Raw genomic sequence first — 8,792 nt, 5'->3', positions numbered from 1 at the left:
GCGGTTCACTCACAGGGCGCTCTCTTCAGTCTGAAGTGCGTTCGCGCCCTCCTCAGCCTTACTGCGCAGATGACAGCACTCCAGGCGCTTCGCCCGGCTGGCAACAGCTGACAGACTCCACCCGCATTTCAAACAATTTCCTCAACCATCAAGTCTCCTCACACGACTTGTACACGATGGGAAGGAAAAACGGCCGCACAATTACTTTGGCACAGAGCTATCACAAATCAAGCAGGAAGTCCGTGATGAATATCGGTATCTCGCCGACCTTCCAGTAAAGTCTACGCTGTAGCAGTCATTACTTTGCTAATGTCACAGGCAGACAGTTCACGGAGCGGGCGCTGTCCTTTCACATCAACAGGACGCAGAAACTGCTAAATGTAAGCCTTCCGTTCCTCATTGAAATCACACACCACAAAGGCGTCTCTCTCCGTGCGATAAGATAAATAACGCACCTGTCACACCGGCAGTCTCTTAAACGCCTGACGTTGAAATCATAAATCTCCAATATCTTGTGACTCATGGTTGTCTCTCAGATCGGCGTCTTGGCTCTCGGCAGTGCTGTATAAATGGGGGAAGACCAGGACCTGCCCCCCGCGCAGCCCCGTCGCCAAATTGTTAGATATAAACACAGCAACACAGAAGTATTTTGAAGAGCTGGTTTATTCACGTCCTAGTCTCGGCACCGCCAGCCTCTCACACAACATTCTAAATGAGGCGCCCCACCAACATTCCATGGGACTGATAACAATGCGAAAGGGGAGGGGTGAGTGGAACATACCATTGTAGATATTACTTTACAAAGGAGATTACAACAGTTACCTCACAGCATCTAGCCCACTGGTCGTCAGTAATAGGGTTGTCCAAGTCTTCCTCCCATAGTTTGCAGACCCTGTCGTCATTGATCAGGATCATTGCGAAGCACGTCTTGTATAATTTAGATATGAGGTGTACCCCTCCCTCGTTTTCGATGATGAGCACGAGTGGTTCAATCAGGAAACCAGGGAGAGTGGCGCGAATCGCTGAATGAATCTGTCCTAGAACAAAGCTGTCTATAAATGTGATGTCATGAAAGCAGGCATCTTCAGATGCCGAGAAGATGTGGTCATTCGGGTATAGATCTCCCATTTTAGAGATGTCAAATTTGGCTAATGTGCGCTGCACCAGCTTTTCACCAGTGATGGGCAACCAATGGGTGTTGGGGATAGGGAGAGCTTTAGAATACAGCGCGAAGGCGCAGAGGACACGACACAGCTTATCCCACGCCCAGCTGGTGGTGCAGACGGTCTGAATATCGTTAGGGTCTCTGGGTATGCCCTGAGGTAACACAGTAGCTAACTGTTCGAGTAGGACAAAATCAGCCTCGGGCAGAGAAAGGGAATCCGGGCATCAAGATGGGACCATGCAAAGGCATAGCTGCATTGGGCTACTAAATAATACAAGTAGAAATCCGGAAAGCCGAACCCACCCCTCTCATATGGTAGAGTGAGCACTCGCCAGCGCACGTGGGCAGGCTTGCCGCCCGACTAATCTGATAAGGTGGAAACGTAACGTTTGAAAGAAACTGTTTGGGAGGGGGAAGGGAATGTTGTTGAGGAGGTAAAGAAATTTAGGAGGCACTATCATCTTAATAATCGCCACCCTGCCAGCAATAGATAATGGAAGCCGCAGCCACCTTTCCACTTGTGCCTCGAGGGCACTGACTGCCCACCCATAATTAAGGCAAAGGATCAGGGCGGTCTCCAGGTGGATGTGCATGCCCAAATATTTCTCATAGGAGAGTCTTAACAGCAGACCACCGCAATGACAGCACTTGCAGCTTGTTCCTGCAAGGTGTGGCATGCCATAAGTGCAGGAATGAGAGTGCAATTCCAAGGGGACGCAACATGTCCCCCCCTGCATGTGTTAGGCTCAAAAGCCCCATTCTCTTTATGCACTTGTTTTGCATTACATTAGGTTAGCAGTGTGCAGCTACATTAGCCAATACCCAGGCCCAGAAGCGGCAGGAGGTCCTGTTAGGACCCCCTTACTTCCATGTCCGCCAACCTTTTCATGGTGGGCTCGCCTCCATGAAAAGGGCAGTGGAAATGAAAGTTAGAATATGCTCAGCACTGCCGCAGCGGCACCGTCAGCATATTCCTGCCCGTTTCCAGACTACCGGCACAGCAGGATAATTGATCCCAGCAAAGCCGGCGGTCAGACTACCACCATGAGTATGGCAGTCATGGGGGCCGCCTTACTAGAAATAAGCCCCATATTGTGACATCAGTCCCTGGAAAGCCCCCTTAAAGGCTTATCAGAGTGAACTGCTTTGTAAATCTAGGGCAGTGAGTAGGGCAACGACTAATCTTCATGCAAAAGGCCTCATCTTTATGCAAAAGAACTGTTTCAAGAAACCAATAACACAAATTGATTTGTGACCAGTAGCAGGAAAACTAAGCAAAGGCGTTGCTGAAAAGAATCCGCTATCCCTCGATGACCATCGATTTCCTTTCTAGAATAGTTGGTTGCCGGGATCCTCTCAAATTGTCTCATGGTGGTTGGCTTAGGTATGTCTGCAGATGTCTGCAGATGCCATGTGCTACCAGTGGCAGCAGGCATGACTCGCAGGTGGTGAGGCGGGCGCAAGGGGTGTGATGGGAGGCCATGGATGTGAGGTAAACAAACACTTACCTTGCCGCAGATCTGCTCCTTGCTCCTGCTCTCATTGTGGGCCAGGAAGCCAGGCTCCCATGACCAATCACAGCGCTGCAATAACTAAAAGTTATTATCATTTTATATTTCCTTTCCTTTAAACAGCTCAAAGCAGTGAGGCGAAGCTCCTCCGTCTTAGCGGCGGAACTGCCACTGTGTGCTACCTATATTGTGTCTTCTGCTACTGGTTTCCATCACTTTTTCCTTTTTCTCTCTTCACATGTACTTCCCCCATTTATTTATGGTACTTGTATAGATGGACGTTGTCGCACATTTGGTACATGGTACATGGCATTGCACATGGTTTCAAGTGAGTGAATACAAGTCAATCTGACAAGTGTATTGTTTGTTTTGCAGGGCCCGGAGTGGCATTTGGATCTGCTGATTTTGCTTGGATGTAAAAAGCAAGAAAATCATGGGCACAATGATTTACTTAATCTCAGCCACAAGCAACTACTTTGAGCTGCATTCAAGTCCATCACTGTTTGCTGACTGTTTAAATACGCGAGGGTCATCTATATCCAAATCAGCCTTTGTCTTGCTCTAATAGCAGCAGCCAAATCATTGCTTTAAGGCCACATCTACTCTGAAGGGGCACACAAGCGACTCAAGACTGATTTCAGCCTTGTTTGTTCTCATCACTAAGGTCAATCTTGGGTCGTGTTTTGTTGTATTGTAAAATGTAAAATGTATATAGTGCTTACTACCTCTGTGGGGGACACTGAAGCTTTTACAGCACGCTACATCATGTAGGATGTGTGGTTCGAAGGGTCCTGCCCTTGTTTTGATTCTATGTAGGAAGCATTTTCTTACTGTGCCTGATGACCACTGAGGTGTAGTTATCATGTGGTAGTGCTTAGAAATGACATGACAGTTTATGCCAGTTTATGCCAGTTCTGTAAGCTTACAGGTTTGATAATCTCTGCATGTCCATTTAAGGTCTTTCCAATGAGCACAGTCTACTGAGCAGGTCCCCCACAAGGTTGTTGTACATGCCTGGCAAGAAAGAAGACTGGACTTGAGCTTGAAGATCTTTGTCCTGCCCGACATAAATTCTATGGATATCCTTGCTTGGAAAAAAAACCATCATGGGGTATTGGACCCTGAATCTAAGGTGGCTCGCACCCAAGAAACAGGGCAAGCATACTCAGAATGCCACCAGGAGAGGAACATGTAACAGCACAACTGGCAAGCAAGAAGTCACAAGAAACACCCAAAGCAGTGGTGGCCGTAGAATAAGTAAGAAGCTGCCGCTGTGCACCAGTCCCAAGAAAGTCTGGCAGGCATCCAGTTCCCAGGTGAGGGGTCGCCTTGTAGTAACAGCAGCCACTTATAGGAGTAATACTGCGGAGGTAAGGGCCTCGGCCCGAGGGGAGCAGCCACTATCCGGCTCAGCGGCGATGGGCCCATGTGGAAGGGCAGCAGTGTGGAGCTCCAAGGTATCAGGGCTGAGAGCTGGGCCTGCAGATGCGATGGAATAAGGGAAGGAATAAGGGAAGACTAAGCAATGGCTGGGCTGGAAGCAATTGATTGGAACTGGCTGAAAAACACCCACCTTTGTTGGGTATGTAAAAGAGAATAAAAGGTCAAGAAAAGCGCACAAAACACGCTCCAAGGACATGCAGACCGTTGGAATCAGGGCCCCTAAAAAGAAGGGAGTGCAGGAGGGCTACTGACAGTGCGAGACATGAAGAGAGTTTTCTGGCTCAAGATCTTCCCTTGGCATTTTGCCCATACTCATCCTTTACTAATGCACTAGTGAAACTGCTACTAATTGACCTCAGGAGAAAGCAAAGGGGGGCAGAGTGTCAGCAATGGCGAGCCCTGACTTGCTCTGGCAGCTCAGCAGTGGCTGGGAGTGAGAGATCCGCAATGAAAAAGAGGAAAGCATAGGATCTGGAAGCCATTTGAGACTGAGGCTGAATGTGCTGGTAAATGAGACAAAGAATGCAAGAAGGACTCCCTCAGCACAAAAGGGAGCAGGTCACTCCCCGAGGTGTGTAGCCAAAAGACTAGCAGCTTGTCCAGACCTCTGTGGAGGAATAATCAGGCTGAGAGAAGTAGAGGAAGCCCCTCCAAAAAAGAATATAGAACCACGGGACGTAAAGTTGGCTAAATATATAGATTCTAAAACTACACAACAAGGAAAAATTGATAAATATACAAAATAATGCTGGCCCAAACAGGGAAAGGGACTAGCAGTGGGTGGAGAAGGAGCTCCTCCTCCAGACATGACTACTATCTTAAACGCGATTCATGGCGCAATGGAAGCACTGAAAAATATGATCAACAGCGGAGGTGTAGAGGTCACACTAATCAGGCAAGGCATCAGAAATGTGTCTGAAAGGGTGTCTAATGCAGAAAAATAGATATCAGAACTTGAAGACATGTTTAAATAACTTAGAGGATGAGTCTCTGGCCTTACAGCATCTTCTGAAGATATGGAACTCAGAAATGAAGGTGTGGAAAATCAGTTGAGACAAAATGACCTATACTTTCTTGGATTTCCAGAAGGAGTAGAACATAGCAGACTTCCTAAAGAAATTTGTTGATTTATACTCTTCCAAGAGATACATTTTCATCCTGTTTTGATAGGGCTCACAAAACACTAATGGCAAAACCACCACTGGGCCCCGGGCAAGACCAATTATAGAACCATTTTTCAACCATCAAGATAGACATATAATACTCAGGAAAGCTGCACTCAATGGTGAAACACTGTTTGATTCAACTAAAATACAAATATTCCCTGAACATACAAAATGATCCAAAGCCAGTGAAATCCTTTGATATATGTATGTTATATACACAAACAACATCCATGCAGCAGCACAAGTAGATGTTCGCACTCCAAAAAATGTTTCCCATAAAGTTTAGTAGGCAATCGCATTTCAACTGGCTTCGTCTTGTTGCAACCGTCGGTGACAATAGTGCCTAATCCCCTCTACACACAAGTTTCTAACAAAAGAAAACATGAAAGAAAGACTTGTGGGTACTTACAGGGATTGTTACAATATAAAAAGACTAATGTCATAGGGTACATATGCACCTGAAATAAAGTTGGTACTCATATACAAACCAAAATTAAACACATGTGCATTGAATCATTTAAATGTACTGCAGTCTGAATTACAATTTGAAATATATCAATAAACAAGTGTGTTTGTTCACAAATATAGCAATTAAGTTTTATTTTAATCAATAGATTTCCAGGGTCATGGTAAATAAATAACTTGTTTTGTGAATCGCGCCATATTGATGAACACACAAATTGATTGTACTCAAACGACCCAAACAATTTACTGTAGACATGATATCAATTCGATAGATATAAAATAGATCTGCTAGTAAAAGCTGCGACCAGTCTCTGATATGTATAGGCTGCATTGGAATTCAAATGAATACTCACACGCATACGCGAATATGCACAAGTGTATTTGATCAAATATATATTACACGATATTATGTTGGTAGTTACCTACAATAACAATATAATGTATTTGATCCGATGGGTCCATGATGAGTAGGTGAGCAAGTAAACACAATACAAATTTATAATATATGGCGAACATTAACTCTGCCAGTAGAATAAAGCATGGTAAGTACCCACAAGAAGGTTCATCAACAGTCTGAAAGACAATACAAACAAAAACTGAAAGTGATTATAAAATCCGTACATAAATTCATAATTAGAGCAGAAGCTCCAAGCAAAAGAAAAAGAAAGGGCACAATTATCCATTTGTATTGTTGGACCAACTAAAATGTCTAAAAAATCACAATAAGCACAAATACACAAAATTCACACCTCTAGGTTCTTATCAAGCAATACTACCTTCGTCTTAGGGGAGGCAAAATGTAGTGTTCCTGTAGGACTCACTTGCGTAGAAAGAGGAGATAGACCAACAGCGGAAAAAAGAGAGGGGGGTAAACAAGTATGGTAAGTCAGCACATATGAAGAACTAGAACATAATAGTAAGGGAAAACCGCTGAATAAGTAGCAGTGAGATATATGAAGTAACTAGTCAAAGAAAAATGTAATTCGAGTGCGGGAATAATCAAAATTAGCAATAGGACAGATAATCAAACCTAGATCCAGTAAGTAATGTTCATCTTCTGCCAAATTATGGGAAGAAAAATTAACAATTGTTAAATTGTTCTCACGCGTTACTTGTATCTCTTGCTCTGCCGAGTGCCTTTCCCATGCGGCTTGTTGTATTCTTTGGCTGGTGCCCCCTTTTCGGGTTTTACTATATTGTTGCCGCCTCCTTTTCCTTTCTGCAGTTTTCTGCAGGGGCCCTGGCTTTGCCTTAAAAACGATGTTCCTCAAGAGTGGTAAAAGGGATGGTCCTGCTGCATTGGCTGACTGCCGTTCATCCAAGTCCGAGAGGGCGCCCGAACTTGACTCAGAGGTAGCTTGCTTGCTCTTGTTGTCTTTCCTGGGGTTGTCATATTTTCTCTCAAATGTCAGGATGCGACCAGAAGCATAATCAATTTTATCATGAGTGAACTTTCATTTCTTTTTCACCTTAATGCCATCCTCATATTTGGTCAATTTGACTTCCAATTCCTTCATGAAAGTCTGTATCTTTTCTTGTTAGAGATGCTTGTCCAGTGTTTCCCTCATTTTCTTCAGCTCTACTTCGACTTCTGCTAATTCAATAGCCGCATATTTGAATAAAATTCCAAGCTTATTTTTGCAAGTTCCAACCACGAGGGATGACCACTCCTCCAATAATTTTGGATGGGGATTTTGGTGAGTCGGGGTAATGAGGATATGGAGTCCTCTGGGTACTCTCCCCACTTCAATATAATTGTCCAGGAAAATCACTTCCCAACTCCTCTTAATTTCCTTTTTGCACAGCTTCTGATAATGAAAAAGATTTTGATCAAGTAAAGGTAAAGCTGAGAGCCCTAATCTTTACATGCATGCATCACTCTCGACTCGGCTAAAAGTTCTCTTTCTGTATAAATCTAATTTCTTGAACCAGCGGTAACACATAGACATGCTCGAGGAAAGATCCCAATTTTAGAGAGCCCCAGGAAGGGGGTGCCAGAAAGAATACAGAGGGAGACCAAAATGTCCAACATACATAGATGAGAACCCCAGGAATCCAAAAAAGAAGACTGAGAAATAGATGAGCGAGACTGAAACCCCTCGCCACAAAGTCATCACTAGAATATCAATAAGAAAAATATCAACTTCCTATACTTAATTAGTAAAACCACAAATATCGAAATCACAAATACCTTTGTTAATAATGTCTATTTTTACCTATATCACAAACAAAAATGTTGGAAACAAAAATATTGTTGCCTTTAAATAAACATATAATATGTCAAAAATATCAATTCACACAATATCGACTACAATATTATCTTCAAAATAAATAAATAATCATTAATAAATAAATTAAAAACACTTTTTACATACAACAATTGCTTCAAATAAACCCCAAACATTTCATACCCATATTTACATTAAAATCAAATATATTACATCAACAAAATGTTTACCATTCACCCCAATTAATTATACAACTAAAATATTAGCAATATTAGCAATACAACCCCCCAAAAAATTAGCATTAACTACAAACATTTAAACACAACCTAAATAATATTATATATATATGTTAAAGCTCAACTTTTAATAAACTTCGTGCCTTCATTTATATTGGATTCGTGTGGTTTTCCTTGGTCGTCTTTTCACGGAGCTTTGGGAAGCTGCAGCTGCTGCATATATATATATATAACCAAAGTTCTGGTATAAGTCACGCTCACGGGTGGGTCGGAGTAGGGCTCCCGGTCACCCACTATATTCACCAAAGTACTCCATTCAATCGAACAGACGTCTCCGACACTCGAGAGTTGCTGTGCACGTAATATTTAATCAGCAGGAAAACAACGCGTTTCGCATTACAGCTTGATCACGTTTACAAATTGCCACCAAACAATTGTCCTTTTACTCTTTCAAACAACATTGAAAGTGGACTATCACCCAAATGTGTAAAATTCGGTACTGGTTATAGCGGACATTTTGGAAGAGTCAACGTGTAATATAACATGTCATCAGTTTACATTCAAATACGAATTGAGTT

Source organism: Lissotriton helveticus, chromosome 4_1 (genome assembly GCF_964261635.1).
Source record: "Lissotriton helveticus chromosome 4_1, aLisHel1.1, whole genome shotgun sequence".
Lineage (NCBI taxonomy): Eukaryota > Metazoa > Chordata > Amphibia > Caudata > Salamandridae > Lissotriton > Lissotriton helveticus.
Note: the sequence above shows the minus strand (reverse complement) of the source record.